At 45.1% G+C, this 22,780-nt stretch overlaps 1 long non-coding RNA gene across 2 annotated transcripts; it reads left to right on the top strand.

The window, feature by feature from the left end:
• The first annotated feature begins 48 nt into the window (after window positions 1-48).
• On the top strand, window positions 49-11,789 carry LOC118143192 (uncharacterized). 2 transcript variants are annotated; one of them, XR_004727427.3, is made up of 3 exons: window positions 49-169; window positions 8,609-9,011; window positions 11,122-11,789. It is a non-coding gene; the product is annotated as an uncharacterized LOC118143192 (long non-coding RNA). The 2 variants fall into 2 exon arrangements; XR_013520418.1 differs by having other exon boundaries at window positions 8,609-11,789.
• The last annotated feature ends 10,991 nt before the right edge of the window (window positions 11,790-22,780 follow it).

Below are 22,780 nucleotides of genomic sequence, written 5' to 3'. Positions count from 1 at the left end.
AAGGAGAAACATTGGAGGGGAGAGGAGGAAGCAGGCGGTATTATGGGCAGTCGGTCTCTCCTCTCTCAGCCAACTATGAGAACTATTTGGGATTGAAGGAGATAAGCTACAGCAGGTCGCCACTTGTCCTGAACGCTCGACCATTCTTTGAGCAAGAAGACAGACCTGGGTAGGGATCTCTGTGATCTTTCAGATCTCTGTGTTGGCTGTGGGTGTTCATCTTTCTGATTTGTTAGCTGAAGGTGAGGATCTGGAGCAGGAGTTTCAGACAGCAACTGCTCAGTGGGCAGATGCACCGCAGAGACTGTGAGTGGGTCTGACAGGGCAGAGGGCCCTCCTGAGTTGGCCTCCCTCACCTTGGACTTCACAGTGCTTGCTCTGAGTTCAGGGTCTTCACAGGAGGGAGCCACAGCTGGGAAATGCTGTTTTTTTCTAGGTGCTCTCAGCTGCTGTTACCCCTTCTATCTTTTTTTCCCCTCTGGAAAATATTATCTGGGGCCTTTTTGTCTGTTATCTCTGTCCTACCAGTGAGAAAGCAGAGGCTTGGTGAAGAGAAGCAACTTGTTCACGATCTCATGGCTGCACAGCAAGGGAAGAGCTGTGACGTGAGACCACGTGCAGCCCACGCTTAGACCTGAGGCTCCCCGTGCAGAGCCTCTCTGTTAGATAAATGCTTGCTAGGCACTTGGAAGGCTGAGGGATTGGTGTGTTTGCCAGATCTCTCCATAGGTCCCTTGAGCAAATCCCAGAAATATGCATTACTCTCTCGTGATACTTTCTTGTTGTTTATTTTTAGTGGGTAAAGGACTTTCTCAAAAAGTAAATTTTATTGCATGTATCTGAGGCTTACATCATGATATCACAGACAGATATAGGTAGCAAAATGGTTACCACAGCAAAGCAGATTAGCACATCTGTCATCTCACATAGTTGCTTTTCCTGTGTGATGAGAGCAGCTAAAATCTACTTATTTCAGAAAAACTGATACGGTTCAATCTCATTAGCTTTGGTCTTCATGCTGTACATTGGATATCTGGACTCCTTGTTCATTCTACATATCTGCTGTTTTGTATTCTTTGACCCACATTTTACCACTTCCTCTCCCAACCCCACCCAGCCCAGGGTCATCTCAATTTTGCTCTCTATGTATTTTTTTCCCTTATATTCCATATATAAGTGAGATTATGCATTTTTTTCTTTACATGTTTGGCTGACCTCACTTAGCATAATGCTCTTCAGTTTCGCTCATGCTGTAGCAAATGACAGGATATCCTTATTTTTTAAGAGTAAATAATATTCCATTGCATATATATTTATACCACATTTTCTTTTTCCATTTGTCCATTGATAGACACTTTGGTGGATTTCATATCTTGGCCATTGTGAATAGTGCTGCAGTGGATAGGGGACTGTGGATGTCTTTATGAAGTGATGAGTTCCCGTCTGCTTTGGGTGTATTCCCAGAAGACGAACTGTTGTTCATATTTTAGTTCTATTCTTCAGTTTTTTAGGCACCTCCATACTATTTTCCACAGTGGTTGTACCAATCTACATTCCCACCAAAAGTGTAATAGGGTTCTCTCTTCTCCACACCCTTGCCAACATTAGTCTTGCTTTTTCATAATGGCCGTCTCATAGTGGTTTTAATTTGCATTTCCTTGATGATTAGTGATGTTTTGCACCCTTTCACTTAAGAGTTGGCCACTCTTAAGTCTTTGTTGAAGAAACATTGATTCAGCTCCCTTGCCTGTTTCTAAGTTGGGTTATTTGTTTTTCTGCTATTCAATTACAGGAATTCTTGATAAATTCTGGATATTAATCCTTTATCAAATATGTAATTTGCAAATTTTTTTCAGTGTGTAGGTTGTCCTTTCATTTTGATGAATCCTTTCTTTGCTGTGCAGAAGAGTTTCAGTTTAAGGTGGTCCCATTTATTTATTTTTGCTTTTTAGCCTGAGCTTTGTGTGATATTTAAAAATCATTTCCAGGGCCAATGTCAAGAAGATTTCCCTGTGTTATTTCCTGGAAATTTTATGATTCTAGTCATATATTTAGGTATTTTACTCATTTCAAATTTATTTTGTTTATGGTGTAAGATAAGAGTACAATTTCATTGTTTTGCATTTAGAGATTCAGTTTTTCCAGGACCATTTATTGAAGACACCACCCTTTCCCATTGTGTTTTTTTGGTGTCTTTGTCAAAAATTAGTTGACCACATATATTTGGATTTATTTCTGGGCTCTCCTCTTTGTTCACTCGGCTATGTGTCTGTTTTTATGTCAGTGCCATACTGTTTGATTACTATTGCTTTGTAACATTATTTTATTTTATTTTTTTGAGACAGGGTCTTGCTCTGTTGCCCAGGCTGGAGTGCAATGGTGGTCTGCAACCTCCACTTCCTGGGTTCAAGCAGTAAAGCAGTCTTTCACCTCAGCCTCCCAAGTAGCTGGGACCACAGGAACATACACCACCCAGCTAATTATTATTATTATTATTTTTTTTGGTAGAGGTGTCATTTCACCATGTTGCCCAGGCTGGTCTTGAACTCCTGAACTCAAACAATCTTACTACCATTGGCCTCCTAAAGTGCTGGGATTACAACCATTCACCACAGCTCCCAAACTTGTAACAGAATTTTAAATCAGCAATTGTGATGCCTTCAACTTTGTTGTTTAGTGATACTTTGTTAAGAAGAAACATTGCTTTGTGTTTTTAATTTGACAGCTTTTAAACACCAAAATTAAATTAAACTGCAAAAACACATTTTCAAGAATTTGAGGAAAACTAGTTTTATTTTCATACATGATGGTCTTTGGAAAAGGACCAACTCAGTGCCCACCTTCAAATTTGAAGAAGATAAGCAGGATGCTCGGTGAGCTATAAAGAGTGCCTGGATCCACCAGATGAGTTACAAGCATTTCTGTCTTCTGAGTCACTATGGTTAGCTCACAGAGGTGTAAACTCAGTCCCAACAATGGGTTTTGGCTGCCCCTTTGAAAGAACGCTATTTCTCCAGCCTCTGCACATTTGGCTGCATCTTCAAGGAGAGAAAATCCTGGAAATCCCAGCATTGTCTGGCTTCCTTTCTCACTAACCTATCCAGGCTTTTCAGAAATCCCTTTGCCTCATTCTAAACAGGAAGTTTTGTCAGGCAGTTGTGCAAATGGTCCTGTATTATGCAGGATGTCACCTATTGTTATTGGAACAAAGATATTCTGAAATATGGACAAAAGCTTCCAATCCGCCAGGGTCCTGGACCCTAAAGTAGCCTCTCATTGTATCTGGGAAGTGATTGAGTGAATTGGGTCACTCCAAGAATATACCTAAGCTTCAGAAACTCAGCTATTATTAGGATGCCAGAGTGGAGCTACACAAAGCACATGCAATTTGCATTCATAGTAATCCTGCTTCCAAATTTGCTCTGTATAAATACAACACAGCCACTTTCTAAATAAATGGGGTTACCTACAACTGTATACGTAAATGAAATAAAAATGCCTGGGAATGATCTGTAGCTCTGTTCTACTGCTAAAGTGTTGGGAGAAAACAAAACATTTGTAAATCAGAAATAAGTGCTATTCAAGTTTATGTTTTGAAAGACTGTGTATAAATCACACACTTCTCAAACTTTTAAGACCTACGTCTGCAAGAGCATATATATATATAATATTAAAAAGAAATACCGTCTTACAATAGACTAACTAGCACAGTCAGAAGCTGATTGAGGGCTTCCATTTAGCTGCAAGCAAATTTCACTGATGGCTTCTCATCACCAAGTACAGGAATTTCGGAGTGCAGAATATAGAACAATGAAGTCTGTTTATAGAGTGAAGCTTACACCCGCTGAAACAGGATTGCATTTAGCAGTAGTTTACTTTATCTTAAAGAAAAATTACTAAAATTGTTTTTCAAATGTTATTTGAGATTATAGGTAAAAGAAAATGTGGTCATCGTAAGTTCTCTTCCTCTCCTCTTCTTTCTCAGTGTTGGAAAGTCCGTTGTACACATCAACTATTTTACACAGAAACGTTTCTCCCTCAATCCAACTTTCCCCTTTGACATTTGGGTTATAGCTGTAGTAATGTGTGCTGAATTGTTTGTTGGGGTAATTGAATTGTGCCTTGATGGACACAATAATTCAAGTAAGTTCATAGAGGAAATCTACTTTTAATCATTTTTAATTTACTTATGTTTTCTTTTCTGTGTGTGTGTGTGTTTTTTTTTTTTTTTTTTGAGACAGAGTCTCTCTTTGTCACCCAAGCTGGAGTGCAGTGGCACAATCTCAGCTCACTGCAACCTCCACCTCCTGGGTTCAAGTTATTCTCCTGGCTCAGCCTCCTGAATAGCTGGAACTACAGGCACCCACCACCATGCCCAGCTAAGTTTTGTGTTTTCAGTAGAAACAAGGTCTCAAACTCTGGACCTCAAGTGATCCACCTGGCTTGGCCTCTGAAAGTGCTGGGATTACAAGCGTGAGTCACCGATTCTAGCTTCTTTTAAATTTTATTTTTAAATAGCAGTGCCAAATATTTACTCCCTCTTTCTTTCTCTCTCACCTAGATTAGATCTTCCTTTTCTTCACTCACCTGACAGACACAGGCCCTGTGCTTTGTGCCTTCACATTCCCATTGCTTTGGCTGCATCACGAGACACGTTTCACCCTTGTCCATTAACCCCTCCCTATAGAAAGGATGCTTCCCAGCAGCCTCCAAGTTACTATGATCTTCTGGTGTTGTTCTAGAAAAGGATACACTCCTGATAGGCTGGAAATGTTCCTTCCTGGCTGGACGTGGTGGCTCATGCCTTTAGTCTCAGCATTTTGGAAGGCCGAGGTGAATGGATCACCTGAGGTCAGGAGTTCGAGACCATCCTGACCAACATGGTAAAACCCTGTTTGTACTAAAAAATACAAAAATTAGCCAGGCATGGTGGCAGATGCCTGTAATCCCAGCTACTCAGGAGGCCGAGGCAGGAGAATCACTTGAACCCGTGAGGCAGAGGTTGCAGTGAGCCAGGATCACACAGTTGTACTCCGGCCTGGGTGACAAGAGCGAAACTTCATCTAAAAAGAAAAAAAAAAAAGAAATGTTCTTTTCTCTGATTAACCTTCCCCTTCTCCATACGTGAATGAAACCACCCTTGAACCAGGCACCCAATTAATATTCTCTAAGTCATGGGGTCTGTGAGGATTGACGCCGCCTAGAACTGATGGCCAATGTGGCAATCTCTTCCTGTAAGTGCAGACATCTCTCCTGCCATTTTTGCTTAAAGAGAAAACTACCCAGTGTATCAGTGTGATTAAAAAAATTAATGTGCTATAAAAATGCACACTGGCTACTTGATAAATCAATGTGTTTCTGATATTTCAATTAAATTGCATAAGGATTTAATTAGAAGACCCTTGCAAGAACTAAAGGTTCTTTCAAAAGTAGAGTATTAATTTTCTGTTATGAAGTTTAGAAGTGATAAATGGTTAAGAGGCACTTTGCATGATTGATATTGACCCTTTGTGAATATAGCCTGAAGTTGTTGTTTTTATGTGATTTCTACAACATGCTGTTTCAAAAAATCACAGAGCAGTAGTCAGGAATCTTAGAGTGATAAGCAGCAAAAATGCAGGATTTTTTTTTTTTTTTTTCTGAGATGGAGTCTGTCATCCAGGCTGGAGGGCAGTGGCATGATCTTGGCTCACTGAAACCTTCGCCTCCTCAGCTTTCTGAATAGCTGGGACTACAGGCATGCACGACCATGCCCAGCTAATTTTATTTTATTTTTTTGTGTTTTGTTTTTAATAGAGATAGGGTTCTGCCATGTTGACCAGATTGGTCTCGAACTCCTGACCTCAAGTGCTCTGCCCACGTGGGCCTCCCAAAGTGCTGGGCTTAAAGGTGTGAGTGGCTGTTCCTGGTCATCATGTTAGAATAAACCAAAGCGGCTCAGGTAAGGTAGAAGCCCCAGGAATGGGCTGTCCTCAGGTACTGCCAGACCCAGGAGCTCCATAATATTACTAAAACTCTGTTTCTCAGTGTGTCTCTGCATTTCTGCTTTTCATAACTCTGGCTTCATCTTCAGGCATGCTTTCTCTGCCTGGTAGAAAGGACGGCCCTGCAGAGTTCCTGGACCTCAGGAAGAGATGATTTCCAGCTTTCCTATCAATCCCCACCCATTTTAGGACATTTATCTGTCCAGGGTGGGTGGTCGCTGGCTGACCTGTGGGTCACCTGTGCACCTGCCGAGGTGGAGCTCTCGTGCTGGGCTGTCGGGGATAATGGGCTGATGTCTAAGGCTGAGGGATGCTGCCCCTTGTACTGTAGGGAAGAGGGAAGCAGCCACATCCCTCGGCTGGCTGTTGCTTGTAACAGTCATGGAAACTCAGTGTTCATCTTTGTTCTGCTGTGTGTTTGTGGGACAGTCTTGGAATGGGGATTCCGAACTATTTCATGGCATGGACTTGGGATGCCCAGACCGTGGCTGCCCGGCCCTGCACATTCCTATATATTTATCAAGAATTTTCCAAGGAGTGCTGCCATGCTGTGATGTTTTAGTCTTATCTAAAGCAGAGGACAAGAAGCTGAGAGAGTGGCCTTGGATGAAGAATCCCCAACTTGACCAGTTGCTGTGGGTTCTTGAGGGATACATGGAGAGAGGCCACTTCAGAAATGGTTTCTTTCTATTTATTTATTTGTTTGTTTATTTCATTGAGACATGACTTACTCTGTCACCCAGGCTGGAGTGCAGTGGCACAATCTCTGGTCACTGCAACTTTGCCTCCCGGGTTCAAGCGATTCTCCTGCCTCAGCCTCCTGAATGGTTGGGACTATAAGTGTGCGCGGCTATGCTTGGCTAACTTTGTTTTATTTTTAGTGTAGACGGGGTTTCACCACGTTTGCCAGGCTTGTCTCAAATCCCTGACTTTAGGCAACCTGCCCACCTCAGCCTCCCCAAGTGCTGGGATTATAGGCATGAGCCACTATGCCCAGCCAGTTTCTTTTTATTTCTGCTGAGAGCTTTGGGCTCAAACCCAACAGTGCTTCCTTGATGAGCTATGTGGGTTGGCGTCAACATTTCCAACCCTTTTTCCTGCCTGCTTGGCACCTCCTCCTAGACCCCTATTCTATTCTTGGTCTTGCAGGTATTAATGACCTCACGTTGATAAGAATTCCTCAGGGAGCCGAGGCAGGTGGATCACACGGCCAAGAGCTCGAGACCATCCTGGTCAACACGGTGAAACCCCGTCTCCACTAAAGATACAAAAAATTAGCTGGGCATGGTGGCGTGTGCCTGTAATCCCAGCTACTCAGGAGGTTGAGGCAGGAGAATTGCCTGATCTCAGGAGGCGGAGGTTGTGGTGAGCTGAGATCGCGCCATTGCACTCCAGCCTGGGTAACAAGAGCGAAACTCCGTCTCAAAAAAAAAAAAAAAAAAAAAAGAATTCCTCAGGGAAGGAAAGGAAAGAATGCTGCCCAAATGGCTTGTTCTTCCCTGGCCAAAGCTTCCGTCTCTAATATCATGGAATCGCCAAATATGGACTCCACGTAGTTGGTCTTGACTATCCCAGGTCAGTGTAGAGCAAGATGACTCAGTTTAGTCTAGAGTTTGGGCTGAGCCACGAATAGAACCCAACACAGGCTTGGCAAAGGACGTGGTAATGAATGCAGAGTGTGGTGGCCACGGAAAGGATTGATGGACGCCGGTGAGGAAATGCGTCATCTGGAAAAGCAGCGGCTCAGCTCCTGGGGCCCCGTGTGGATTTGCCTTCAGGAGGAGATGATGTCACTTTTGACCTGCAGGTCAGAGTCAAAGTTGTGTAAAATCAGTTTCCGGTGTACAAACTGGTGGATGTTAAAGGTTAATTTGCAAATAAGTTTATGTTTCTATGGGGAAATTGCTTCCTAAGTTTCATGTAAGTTCTTGGGTAACTGCTTATGATAGAATTATAATACTACACATTCAAAGTCAGACAAAAACATTGTGAACATACATCATTTTCTTTCCTCTCTCGCTCCCTCGCTCCCTCCCTCCCTCTCTCCCTCCCTCCCTCCCTCTCTCCCCCTCCTCCCCCCTTCCTCTTTCTTTTCTTTCTCTCTCTCTCTCTTTCTTTCTTTCTTTCTTTCTTTCTTTCTTTCTTTCTTTCTTTCTTTCTTCCTTCTTTCTCTTTCCTCTTTCTTCTTTCTTTCTTTCTGCCTTCCTTCCTTCCTTTCTTCCTTCCTCTCTCTCTCTTTCTTTCTTTCTATCTTTTGTTTGTTTGTTTGTTTCTTTCTTTTCTGAGTCTTGCTCTATTGCCCAGGCTGGAATGCAGTGGCAAGATATTGGTTCACAAGTTTAAGCAATCCTCCCGCCTCAGCCTCCTGAGTAGCTGGGATTACAAGTATTGTATTGTATTATATCTTTAGCAGAGACAGGGTTTCACCTTTTGGCCAGGCTGGTCTCAAACTCCTGACCTCAAGGGATCTGCCTGCCTTGGCCTCCCAAAGTGCCATTACAGGCATGAGCCACTGTGCCCAGCACATAGAGTATTTTCTCTGAGATATGATTTAAATACCAAATAAAAGTATGCTACGTGTTTCATTTAATGTCCAATTAAATGGAGTCAAATCTCACCCCCAGGTCGAATTATTCTGCAGCCTATATGCTGGGACAAAGATTTTCATGACTGTAATCACCACAAGAGCTTTCCTGTATTCTACGTGCAGATGGCCACAGCCTCACAGTCTAATAGAAAAATCTACCTGAAGCCTCTGAGAGGCCCAGCATAATCGGGGGCACGGAAAACAGGAATGAGAAGGGGGCAGAGTGCTGCTGGGCTCAGTTAGTGAAATGCGAAGAAACTTCAGCTCCTAGAATGTGGGATCCAGGTGAACCCTAACCTTGAAGAGTCCCAGAGTTTGAGGGCCAGGCTGACGGAGAACTGGAGAGGCTCAGATTCACAGGAAGCATGGGATTGAAGGCGACGTGGCCACACAGGAGCCGGGGACCCAGAGACAGGAAGCCACAATGCAGAAAGAAGAAGGTGCATTTTTGTCTGGGTTTACATTATCTACTTATTTGCAATTCAACAGAAAAAGTTTTGTCTTGCTTTTGCCCTGATTCCTTTGTGTTTTAACTGAGTTTATCATGGAAAAAAAAAAAACATAAAAATAAATATATAACATTCATATAATGATAAGAGACTAGAGCAGTTACAAAGAAAATTCTAAGAGAAATTACCAAAATACACAAAAGCAAAAGAGAAGATTACCAAATATATATTTATAGCTTTTAATACTTCAATTGTCCCCATGAGAGACTGTCAACTTGACCATAACTAGATTCCACATGTATTTTATACATTATTACACATATTGAAAAGATACATCACAGTGACATTTAAAATTGATGAATGCAATTTACCCATCTATGGACTTCGCAGTCACTCTACACGGTGCTCTGCATGACACAAGGATAAGATGCTGGAGTTCTGAAGGAGGTTACTCCAAGCAGAGAAAAGAATACCTGCAGAGAAATGGCAATCACGCATTAAAGAATCAGCAAATGCCTTGCTAGCCATCAAAATAAAGGGCTTTATATAGTTTGTAGATTCCCAAGTAAATATAGAAATCCTGCCGCTTTTCAACGGACAGATTGTTTGGTAGAAAGTCAACTTGTTGGGTGGAATGAGCTGGGACCAGGAGAAGGAAAGAGGGAGGGGTGAGAAAGAGGAGAAGGCACATTTAAACAAATTTATTTTTTATACTTTAAGCTCTGGGGTACACGTGCAGATCGTGCAGGTTTGTTACATAGGTATACACGTGCCACGGTGGTGGTTTACCACATCCATCGCCCCGTCATCTACATTAGGTATTTCTCCTAATGCTGACCCTCCTCAATCCCCACACCCTCTGCTATTCCTCCCCAGCCCCCCACTCCCAGGCCCTGGTGTGTGATGTTCCCCTCCCCGTGTCCTTGTGTTCTCATTGTTCAACACCCACTAATGAGTAAGAATATGCGGTATTTGGTTTTCTGTTATCGTGTCAGTTTGCTGAGAATGATAGTTTCCAGTTTTATCCATGTCCCAGCAAAGGACATGAACTCATCCTTTTTTTGTGGCCACATAGTATTCCATGGTGTATATGTGCCACATTTAGAAGGCACATTTTTAAAATTGCACCTTTTATATGTTTCTTCAAGAGCATTTGCCTTTCCTTCGGTTGTAGCATACTGGTGTGCCCTGCTAGATTGAAACAAATGAGACTTTGATCTGATTTGATCCATCTGGGAAGATCTACATAAACTATGAATCATGAATGATTAATTCATGTGGAAGTAGTTTTGCAAATATATTCCTCTCTTGGGGCAGGAAAGACATATCTGCTTAGTCCTGCAGAGAATGAGCTCTTCTCCTACTTCATTTCATATTTTCCCAACTAACTTTTATTGAACACAGTTATGCGCTAAATATCATCCCAGGTGCTATAAGTAACAAAATGAGGTCTGTTTTTCTGCACAGGAGATTTACAGGCCTGCAGAAGGAAACGTGTAAACATGGCCTGTATCCACGGTGCAGAAGGAAAGTTCCACGACTGAAATGAAGTCTTGTAATACTAGGGATGGGGAGAGCCTTGGGGAGCTTGGGGATGGCATTTATGAGTGGCAGGCTTGGCATCAGGCTCGCTTTTCCTGACACCATGTGCTAGGAAGGCCTGCACAGCCAAGGTGGCCACAGGATAGTGAGAGTAACATGAGGGCTGGAATCCAAGGGCTGCAACATGCTTTGAGGCTAAAGGGAGGCTAATGTCTCCATTCCAGGGGAGGACCCAGGAAAGACGTCCTTGCATCTGTGACATTTGGTAAGAGGCCTGGAGGCTGAGCAGGAAGTGGGTAGCATCAGAGCTTAGAAGAAACAGCCTAAGGAAACTGAGGCATGAGTTATGAGACTGGTCTACCTGCCAAGGAATGGCTCCGTGAGAGAAGCAGCAGGAAGGTGCTATGACTTGAGTACTTGTCCCTCCAAAACTCATGCTGGCATTCAATTCCCAGTGGAGCAGTATTTAGAAGTGGGGCCTTTAAGAGGTGATTGGGTCAAGATGGCTCTGTTCTCATTAGTGGATTAATACTTTCTTTCTTTCTTCTTTTTTTTTGAGATGGAGTCTTCCTTTGTTGCTCAGGTTAGAGTGCAGTGACATAATCTCAGCTCACTGCAATCTCCGCCTCCTGGGTTCAAGCAATTATGCTGCCTCAGCCTCTGAAGTAGCTGGGATTAAAAGGCAACTATGCAGAAATTTCTAGAAAAGGAACAATAACATTTGGGTCATCAGGTCGCTGCCACGGAAAAAGGTGATGAACTTCCAGGCATTGCCATAGCAATGGTAAACTGACATGGCACCGATAGGCATGCCTTATGGAGAGCTGCTTTCCCCTCCTCCTTGTTTCAGCAAGCCTTCAAACTGGTCCGGAGCCCAAGTCCCCACCTCTGGAGTTGAGTCCCACTTTCTATCTCAATGGTGCTTCTTCAGTTCATGTGTTGTATGTTCATAGCCAGAGCGCATACATGTTCATCATTTTTTCACCCCCTTCATCATCTTTTTCACGAATATCTACAGGTGCAGGTTTGACTCTTGACATCACCACCAACCAGCTGTTGGGTGGGCTGCTTTATGATCTGAGCTGGAGTTCTCCAACCCACTCAGGGAACACAATACCTTGTAGACTACTGGGAGGGTTAACATGGACATATATGAAGCACCTGGTCATGCGGCCAGTACATGTACACAGCAGATACTCAATAAAAGTGCAAAACTTTTCCAAGAAATAAGAATTAAGCGTTCTGTGTTTAGCAGATTGGGCCCTGTGGAAATTGGTGCCACCCCAGGCACAGCTTTCTCCTCCTGTATTTTGTGATATGGAAAACTGGGTCACGTCCTGAGTGTCATCCCTGCAGCCCCGGCTGGACTCTCTTTCCCTGGCTGGCATTGCTGCAGGGTGTCTCGAGGCTGAAATTCCACCACTTCCACATCTGTGTCTTCACCCTCTGTCCACGGGCCACACACGCAATAAGGGAAAGTGAGGCAGACTGGCTGTGAGCCTGGGGATACCACCAAAAGCAGGTAACAGACCAAGTCGCCCTTCAGACAGGCAGTAAAGAGTTGGCTCCACTGTGTGCCTTTCCTGCTGTGGGGCACAAATCCCATGACCTTGGGCAATATCTAACTTTGAAATTCAAACATAATAGATAATTTCCCTCTAAAATGCAATAAAGTATAACTGAAAATATAACCGACCTCCTCACATCATTAATGCTCTTATGCAAAAGGAATTAGGTAATTTACAAAGCTGTGAAAATGCAGTCCAGCCACAGCACCTGCCGAAGTGTTGACAATTCACTATCGCTTGTTTGTGTGCACATCTTGTCATCCGACCCCAACCCGTACGCGGAAGTCACAGTTGATCTCAGGAGCTCCTTGTTCAGTTTCTCTGAATGCTCTTCATTCTGTCTAAACTGGAATATTACTGTATGTTTATAGTAGAAAAGTTTGATTATTTTATAATAATGAGCTCAACCGTCCAATAGTTGTCCAGTAGCTTCATGGCACCAGGTGTGGCACAGGGACGAGGTGCAGGAGGGCACTGCAGGTTGTCACACCTGCTGTGTGGGAGGGCTTCACAGGCCCCCGGGAGCCTCTGCTCTCCCAGACTTTCCAGGAAGAGCACCTTCTGGGCTCAGGTAGGGGCCCTGCACCTTCATTCTGGGGGCACTGACAAATGCAGCATTCAGGTGAGTGATACAGAGGAAATGGATAAAGCATTTGGCGGGGAGAGAGGTGTGGAGGCTCCTTCAGTTTGGAAAGATCAAGGCTCAATCTCATGTCTCCAAAGAGGAGAGATTCTACATGAGAAGTCAGCATTGGGAGTGCCGGGAATGGGAGGTCCATGGCAAGGGCTGGGAGCTGGGGAAGCTGGGGCCAGAGGGGGCAAGAGGGTGCCTGGCGTATTTCCGGGAGGGTGAAGGGGTGAAGGCCAGGATGTGCGGGGCATGGGCAGAGGGGAGGGCTGAGGGAGGCCAGAACCCAGCAGGGTGTTCATGGGTTTTTTTTGTCTGAAGAGGACTAGGAAGCCAAGCAGGGCCTTACGGAGGGATAAGGTGATGAGGGTCATGCTGTTGGATCCCACGGGTGCCGTGGGAGGGGATGGCTGGGGAGTCCGGGAGGAAGCAGGAGAGCTCTAGGAGCAGTCCAGAATGGAGAGGGCTGTGGCTTGGAAGAGAAAGAAATCACACAGTTCAGAGCCAGGATACATTTGGAGGTCCAGGCCACCAAGCTCGCTGACGGGGCAGATATGCACCGGAAGAGAAAGAGGACATCCCAGGCAGTTTTTTCTGCCTCCCGCCCCACAACCCTCTCACCCCGGGCAATGCATACACTGTCCAGAAGCAGGAAGAAGTGGTGTCATTTTATGATAAGGATTCTTGGGGCTCAGGTGGGTTAAGGAATTGGTCAAAATCTTGCACAAATCCTGCAAGTACAGAGGAAGAAAATGAACCCAGGTCCTTGATTTTGAAACATAAACTCTTTTGCTGTGCCACTTCCCTGCTTCATTTTCATGCCAGTTCCAAGAACGCAGTTAGCTTTCTCTTTCATTTCCCAACATGTGCTGTGTAATAATGAAGAAACCTTAAGAAAAGAACTGCAGAATCTCACATGGATACAGGGCCAGCCTGATTCTCTGTCAAAGTGACTGCTTCCTACACTCTGAGTTCGAATACAAAAAATGCGCATTTATGCAGCAGGAATGGACCAAGGACCACACATTGAGCAGCTCTGGGGAGCGGAGTAGAAAGTTGCACCCGCCCTATCTGATCTGTCTGAATGGAAAGGGTCGCAGATCCCATTCACCTTGTAGATTTTAATAAACTTTACTATCTTGGGGTTGGATTTAAAATGTAAAACTTTCCCCCTAGTTGTAAGCTGAGTACTAAAAGATGGGAGATTTTTCACAGGTTACGCTTCTTCCCCACACTTACTTTCCCTGGAGTTTCCATCACTAATCATGTGATTGCTTCATTAACCACCGCCCACCCCCAAAAAATCCAAGGTCTATTCATGGTGGAATGTTGAGCTGAAGGGCAGGCTGTTCTCGGAGTCATCAGTTCTCTCTGATCATAGTGTCCAAACAGTCCGTCTTCACCAGGCACCTGCTCCCTGTAGATACAGCATTTCATATCTACGATGTGGCATGTCCAGACAACTCACTCGTTTATGCTGATGGGCACAAATTCCCTTTTAGCCTCCAAACATTTTCCCCCAGTCTGTTAAAAGAAAGCAAAACCAGAAAAACCAAAACACCTCTCTCTCTATTTATAGATAGAAACACTTACCCATATCATAGCATCAGTGCTTTGCTGAAGCCCTGGAGAGTGTCAGGAACTGAGAATACAGAAATATGATGTATACCAGTCCCTCGAGGAATCTATGGACCTGGTGAGATTAGTGAACCGTGCACCTGGAGGGAATACAGTTGGAAGTAACTGCAAACTTTGCAGAAATGCGGAGGGGCTTCCGATCTGGTTTCTATGAGGCCTGTTCGTTGCCGGGTTGTTTGTCTCTAGTCTGCGGAGCCCAGATAACGTCCTCTATGTCTTTAATTTCTTCATCTGTAAAGAATAATCTCAATGGAGTCATTGCATGTATTTATTCATAGTTTATCCATGTGGAAGTGAACCCTCTATGGTGGAAAAATGTATCTGGGAAGTATGTGGCAAGTTGGCACCCTCAATGGCATGGCATGCTATAGGAGCAATCTTTTTCTTATTTTTTTTTTTTGAAATGAAGTCTTGATCTGTCGTCCAGGCTGTCGCGATCTCTACTCACTTCAACCTTCGACTCCCGGGTTCCAGCAATTCTGTCTCAGCCTCCTGAGTAGCTGGGATTACAGGCATGCACCACCATGCCTGGCTAACTTTTGTATTTTTAGCAGAGATGGGTTTTCACCATGCTGGCCAGGCTGGTCTTAAAATCTTCACCTCAGATGATCCACCCACCTCAGCCTCCCAAAGCATTGGGATTACAGGCGTGAAGCACCGAACCCATCTGGAACAATCTTGATATAAACAAGTGACTTTGTAGCTTTCTCTGAAGGAGGAAACACTGGGGACGTCCACCCTAGAATCAACACCGTGGATCTGGGAGTGGTTCTGGGGAGATGATGGCTTTGAGATGTGTCCCAAGATAATTGTTAGCTTGAAATTCCATGTGGATTAAACCATGCTGATTCTAAGAGCCAGGTAATGACCTAAGGGTGTCATTCAGGTGAAATCCGCAGGTGGAAAATTCTTCCACTCTCCAATGAGAGGATTCTATGACTGCCTATAGTTTGGTGAAACAACACTTTACGAATAGAGGACAAGATAAATTCTGCCAAGAACAACCATATGGATCTAACTGCTGCTAACAAGCAGTTAGGAAGGAACATCAATAAAAAGCAAGCCCATGAAACTCCCTCCCCGAAGGGCGCCTGTTACGGAACGCAGCCCGCCGAGCCTGGCGCATCCTCCACATTCTTTCCTCTCTGACTTATTTTTACTCTCTGTTTGAATTGGCTTGGTTTTATTTTGCCCTAAACTGTCTCTGTAGTCATCCCCCGACGGAGTTGCGAGAGTGAAAGTCCAATCTGCCCACTCTTCACAGAACTCAGTGCGGAACCTTCTCAGGAGTCACTTGACGTCAAGGCTGACTTTTAAATTTGCCAAAAAGGCATTCTTTGGGGAGCGGTGGGCACCATCACTTTCCCTCTTTAGAGAGCTGCTACTGGCTGCTGGATTCAGACCCACAAATTGCCTTTTTCTAAACTTAATTCGATGCATAGATGAGGGGAAAGGGGCTTCAGACATTGATATTATTTTTTTAACTAACGTGTTTTAATATATCATTTACATTTTATTGTTTTTACTTCTCCCAATTTTTTAACATTTTTTTTTTACAGGCCAAGCCTAGTGTGTTAGAAAATATATTTAGAAATCACTTGGCTCTTCTTTGCCTGAACATCATATATTTAGTTACCTGTGTGTTTAGATGAAGTGTGCTTCAGATTTCAAAAAAAAAAATCTTTTTTTTAATTAAAAAAAAATTCTTTATTTGAAAGCTTGTTTTCTTCTTGTTTACACTATTAATTTAGAGTCCAGGAGAATCTCTAAATTTGCCTCTAGAAACCACATAATCACCTAATAATACCTTTCCCGACTCTTCCTTTCTGACACAAAGTAACTTTTGAAACGCTTCCATCTTCCCTTTCTATGTAATGCACTGCACTCCACTTTTCTCCCCCTTCATTTTTTACAGTCCTGTGGAGTATTTGTTTACCAAATGTTACTTTTCTTGGATCCGATCTATTTTTGAAGAGCTCAAAACCAAACAACCGTTCGGGGCTGTCGGGCTTCCTTTTATTTATGCGTGAAGAACACAGATAACTTGAAAATGACCTAGTCTGTTTTCCTCAGATTTAGATAGAAAAACTGCTTCCGGGCAATGTTTATGCCAATTTGTTCATGCCAAGTTTCCAGTTTCGGTGCCAGCTGGTTTTTACAGCCAAGTTGTAAACCTTCGGTAAACATGGCTTATAATGAAAAGTGCAAGACAACCTGAACCCTGGCACCAGGGGACGGATGTAAATTTATTCTAAGAACAGAATTCTAACAGGAACAGGAGGGAAGCCAGGCTGGCTACAAAGTGTTCCCACCGTAATATGGAAAATATACACACGATGCCATATTTGATTACTAAGATCCCATTAGGCCCATTTAGGCACTTCATGTATTTCCTTCGCTAGGGGTGGCTGAGGAGTTTAGTTTCATGATTGGTTTGAAGCCACTGGCTCATTGTCTCGGGGTGGTTCTAGAACTTTGCCTTCAGGTGGGGCTGGGGAGGGAACCCTGGCATGTCAAGACAGGTGGGGGTGATATGGTCAGGCTCTGTGTCCCCACCCAAATCTCATGTTGAAATGCAATCCCCAGTGCTTGAGGCAGGCCTGGTGGCAGGTGACTGGGTCATGGGGTGGCTTCTCATGGTTTCACACCATCCTCCTTGGTGCTATTGTCCCTGTTGTGAGTTCTCGTGAGAGCTGTTGGTTAGAAATGTATGGACCCTCCCCCCTTGCTCTCTCTTCCTCCTGCTCCAGCCATGTGAGAAGTGCTGGCCTCCCCTTCGCCTTCTGCCGTGATTGTGAGTGTCCTGAGGCCTCCCTAGAAGCAGAAGCCGCTATGCTTCCTGTACAGCCTGTGGAACCGTGAGCCAGTAAGACCTTTTTCTTTATCAATTTCCCCGTCTCAGGCATTTCTTTATAGCAGTATGAGAATGGAAGAATACAGTGGGTGTGTTCATCTGCATTCATCAAAGCACAGGAAAAAAATCAAATGTTTAATTTTAACATCACTTTAGAAATGTCCAACCATGTCAACTTCTCTCCTGATACATTGCATATATCCAGTGTGTTCTTTGCAAAACCTAAAAAAATCCTACCCTCCTCAGCTTCCTATTTTCTTCAAGTAAGCCCCACACTTCTTCCTGGGCCCCAGAGACCCAGCAGGTACGAAGCCTTCTGTCTATAAACTCATCTCCCTCGCCCACTCCCAAGTTGAGCTCTCAAGGGACACGGACATCCATTCTGTTTCTGGGACATCCCAAGCTGGTCCTGTCTCAGGGTTTCTGGAGGTCCCCTCTGTGGGAAAACCCTTTCTTATCTCCCACTTGGCTGGCTCCTTCTCTCTGCCCACATCTTACTCAGAATCTGAGGAGCATCCCCCATTGAAAACAGCTCCCACCCCACCCCAGGCCCCCTGCACCCCCATCTATCACATCGTTGCTAGTTCTTCATAATTCATTTGAAATTGCTCACTTGCTTATTAATTTACTTACTGATTAGAATGTGAATTAGATTCAAATGTCAATTTACAAGCACCTGGATCCTTGTTACCGTTTTTCAGCCATATTCCTAGGACTGAGGTGCACAGAGGATACTCAGTACAAATTTGTTAACTGAAATCAATGCTAATTAAACCAATGTCTCCTGTTTACAGGGCAAAATGCCCAGCGATACAGGTGCAGCGATGGAAGAGCCACAGTCCGAGAGCTCACGGAAGGCCTGCTTGGGCTGCACACCTGTGTGTGCAGCCACAGAGTTCGTGCTGCGGTCGCCACCAACCCCCCAGGGCCACCGGGACTCAGGCCCAGATTCCTGGGGGGACTTCTCTGCAGGCACTAAGGAGTGGGTGGGTGTCCAGCAGGGAGATAGGGAAGAGGGAGGCCTATGCCACACTCATGGTGCTTGTGACTAGCGTGGCCATGGTTGCGTACACACAGGACCTGTCATCCTGGGCAGAGTTCATGGTGCAGCTGTGGTGAGAGTGAGGCCCTGACTCAGTGCCCTGCTGTGTCCAGGTAGTGCTTAGTTTTGAGAAGGGAGCCAGAAGATTCCTTTTGCATAAAAAGTGAGACAGTCCAGACCGGTAGGGAGCTGGGAGAAAGTCACTGGCTTTGAGGGACCATCATGGCCAGAAAGAAAACTTTAAAAAGTACTTACTTCATAAGTGGGATGAAATCCAGGGCTTCCTGTGTGATGAATTTCCATGGATGATCCTGACTAAATCAGAGCCAAAGGATTTAGAGGCATCCAGGTATCCTAAGAAAACCAGTTTCAGTTCAGGCCTTGCTGAGCCTCCTTGCCATCCTGAATCCAGGAGCCTTAGTTCCACACTGCCTGTCATGATCTGAATGTTTGTGTCCCCCAAAATGCATATGTTAAAATCCCTGCCTCCAAGGTGACGGCATCAGGAGGCCAGGCCTTGGAAGGCGATGATGTCATGAGGGTGGGGCCTCCACGAATGAAATTTGTGCCCTTGTAAGAGAGGCCCATGAGAGCTCCCTCACCCCGTCCTCCATGTGAGGACACCACACAAGGCAGGCCTGTCTATGATGCAGAAGGCAGGCCCTCGCCAGACACCTGATCTGCTGGAGCCTTGATCTGCAACTTCTAGGTTCCAGAATGGCAAGAAACAAATGTGTGTTGTTTAAGCCAAGACTCAGTCTATGATATTTTGTTCTAGCAGTGCACGTGACTTTGACCCCAGCCTACCAGGCCTCGATACTGCAGCATCACAGCACAGGCTATGGCCTATAGTGGCTCACTTACTAAGGCCATCTTAAGAAAGAACTAATGTGGCAGGTAGAAGCCAGCCCCTTTCATCACGGCCAGATATCTGCACCCAGTGATGTGTTTGCAAGTGTGGGGTCTGCATACCATCGTGCCAGATTCTGGAAGACACATGCCTGGGAATGATTTAGGGACAAACCAGCAGGAACTGGGGACTGGGCAGTACTGGTGGCCTAACCAGGAGAGATGATGTCCTCTAAATTGAGAGCTTCCCCACCATAGGCATGCCAGAGCACAGGGCCCTGCACTCCCAGCAGAAGTCCCTTTTCCCATCTGTCCATCTGGGGAGTCGGTAAGGCAGCTTTGTTTTGTGTTTTTGTTTTTACTTGTAGAGATGGAGTCTCACTATGTTGCCCAAGCTGGTCTCCTGGGTTCAAGCGATCCTCCCACCTTGGTCATTCAAAGTGTTGGGATGACACGTATGAGCTCCTTTGATCCCTCTCTCTAAGCATCTCTGAACTGAGTCAGGGACGTATCTCAACAGTACAGAGTATCTCATAGGAATCCTAATATCCGGTCCATGGACAGCAAGTGTCCACGCACATAACAAGATATTCTGTCAAACCTCCACTCAGGCTGATCTGCAAACAAAACTGAGTAGTTTCATCACTGCTCTCCAGCCTTTCAACAGAAACACAAAACTTCTGTTTCTTAAATATGAAATGGGTGAAAATATTAGAAAACACTCTCTCCTGCTTTTTTTTTTTTTTTCTGACAAATATTGTTCTTGTTGGCCAGTGTGGTGGCTTACTTCTGTAATCCCAGCACTTTGACAGGCTGAGGCAGGAGGATCACCCGAGGTCACGAGTTCGAGATCAGCCTGACCAACATGGTGAAACCTCGTCTCTACTAAAAATAGAAAAAATTGTCCAGGCGCATGCCTGCAGTTCCGGTTACTCAGGAGGCTGAGGCAGGAGAATTGCTTGAACCCGGGAAGCAGAGGCTACAGTGAGCTGAGGTAGTGCCATTGCACTCCAGCCTTGGTGACAGAGCAAGACTCCATCTCAAAAAAGAATTGTTCTTGTTGCAATATATGTAGGCAATATGCATATCTATATCACAATGAGAACAAGATATATATGTATGTGCACACCTACATCACAACAAGATATGTATATATATGTATGTATGTGTGTGTGTGTATATATATACATACATATATATATATGCCATGAAATATTATTCAGTTCTAAAAAGGAAGAGGATCTTGCCCATTTGTGACAGCAAGGATGAACTTGGAGGATATTATGTTAGGTGAAATCAGCCAGACACAGAAAGACAAACACTGAATGGTCTCGTCTACATGTGGCATCTAGAAATGTTGAGCTCCCAAAAGCAGAGAGTAGAACAGAGGTTGCCAGCGTCCAGGGCACAGGCAGTTGGGGAGCTGTTGATCAAAGGGCATAAGCTCTCTATTATGAGAGGAATGAATTCTAGAGAACCAAGGTTTGGCGTGGTGACTGTAGGTCACCATAATCTATCATATACTTGGAATATGCTTAGGAAGTAGGTTTTAAGTGTTCTCACCACACACACATACACACACACACACACACACTCACACGGAAGGTGATAGATGTGTTAATCAGCTTGATTTGGTAATTATTTTACAATGTATATGTATGTCAAAACATCACATTCTGCACCTTGAATAGATTCTATTTTTATTTGTCAATTATTCCTTAGTTAAGCTGAAAAACATTGAAAAATAACATAAATGAAAACAACGTCTTGGAATCCCAGGAGGAGAAGAATCCGAGGCGGAGCTTTTGTCATGAGAGAGGAGTCTCACGACGGCACGGCCCCTGAGAAAGCATGGCTGAAAGATGCTGCTGTTCCTCTGCCCAGGAGCCTCTGTCGTTCGTTTGTTCAGCCAGAGGTAAGTGCCCTGTCCTCACAGAGAGATTCTGCTCTCTGAGTCCCAGGCCACCTAGGCGTCGGGGAGCTGATGTGCACTTCCGAGAACGAGAAGACATCAAAGGATTCTGAGAGTCCACCGCGGCCGCAAAACAGACGCTGCTTCACACGCCCTGTGCTAAGAGTCCCGGAGCGTGAAGTCACCGCTGATTTAAAAGCCATTTCCCAAGGAAGGGGCCGGATAGTTCTCTGATAGTAGTGGAAGCTAATCTCTAATAAAACAAACTCTTACGATGCATCTGGAAAGATTCCATACGTCAAATACACATCGAAGAAAAAAGACAATTTGATGAACTCATGCTGATTTCTGTTTTCAAATTGACTTTGAAAGGAATTCACAGCAATAAAAAGGCCGCGCCCTGGCTTGACAGCTTCAGCTGCCCGAGAGAGAATCCACAGGCCTTTGCAGGGGGCTGCCGTAATCACCATGTTTTAAAATGGGATGAAAGATTTGCCCATACATCTTAAATGCCAAATGACAAGAGAAGCACATAAAGGCGAAGACGGTAACTTCAAGGCCCAAATGCCAACATGGTGTAAGATGTAATGTGATGAACACACACGGGCTTGGCCCGTGTTGAACACGCGTGACACGGCTGGGCGCAGTGGCTTGTGCCTGTAATCCCAGCACTCTGGGAGGCTGAGGTGGGCAGATCACTTGAGCTCAGGAGTTCGAGACTAGCCTGGTCAACCTGATGAAACCCCATCTCTACTAAAAATACAAAAATTAGCCTGGTGTGGTGGTGTGCACCTGTAACCCCAGCTACTCAGGAGATTGAGGTATAAGAATTGCTTAAACCTGGAAGGTATAGGTTGCAGTGAGTTGAGATGGCACAATGGTACTCCAGCCTGGGTGACAGAGCGAGACTCTGTCTCAAAAAGAAAGAGAGAAAGAGAAAGAAAGAAAGAGTGGGGAGGAAGGAAGGAAGAAGGAGGGAGGAAGGAAGGAAGAAAGGAAGAAAAGGAAGGAAGGAAGGAAGGAGAGAGGAAGGAATGGAGGCAGGAAGGAAGGATGGAGGGAGGGAGGAAGGAAGGAGGGATGGAGGGAGGGAGGAAGGAAGGGAGGGAGGAAGGAGGGAGGGAGGGAGGAATAGAGGCAGGAAGGAAGGAAGGATGGAGGGAGGGAGGAAGGAAGGAAGGAAGGAGGAAGGGAGGGAAGAGGGAGGGAGGGAGGAATGCAGGCAGGAAGGAAGGATGGAGAGAGGGAGGAAGGAAGGAAGGAGGGAGGGAGGAAGGGAGAGAGGATGGAGGGAGGAGGGAGGGAGGAATGGAGGCAGGAAAAAAGGATGGAGGGAGGGAAGGAAGAAGGAAGGAAGGAGGGAGGGAGGAAGGAAGGAAGGAGGGAGGGAGGGAGGGAGGGAGGGAGGCAGGAAGGAATGGAGGCAGGCCTCCTCTGCCCTTGTTTCTAGAGCTGCGGCTAGCCTGCTGCAGCCTCTCCATGCTTTGCTGGAAGCAAGAGAACCTTAGAGCAGATGCTGTTTTGTGGCATTGCTCTTTGAGCAAGCTTCCTTGTACAGCCCCCAAAACACTGGAATGGCTGCAGCTTAGCTGGGCCAGCTTCAAGATCAAGTCGAAGCTGAAGCACTTTGCAATGTGCTAATTTGTGGTTCACTCCATGAACAAAAACCGAGGCCTGCCAGATTCCCAGAGCTGCTCAAGATGCCAGAGGCGTGGTGGGGTGAGGGG

Source organism: Callithrix jacchus, chromosome 7, assembly GCF_049354715.1.
Source record: "Callithrix jacchus isolate 240 chromosome 7, calJac240_pri, whole genome shotgun sequence".
Lineage (NCBI taxonomy): Eukaryota > Metazoa > Chordata > Mammalia > Primates > Cebidae > Callithrix > Callithrix jacchus.
The sequence above is the reverse complement of the archived record's forward strand: the minus strand, read 5'-3'. Positions and strand labels throughout refer to the sequence as shown.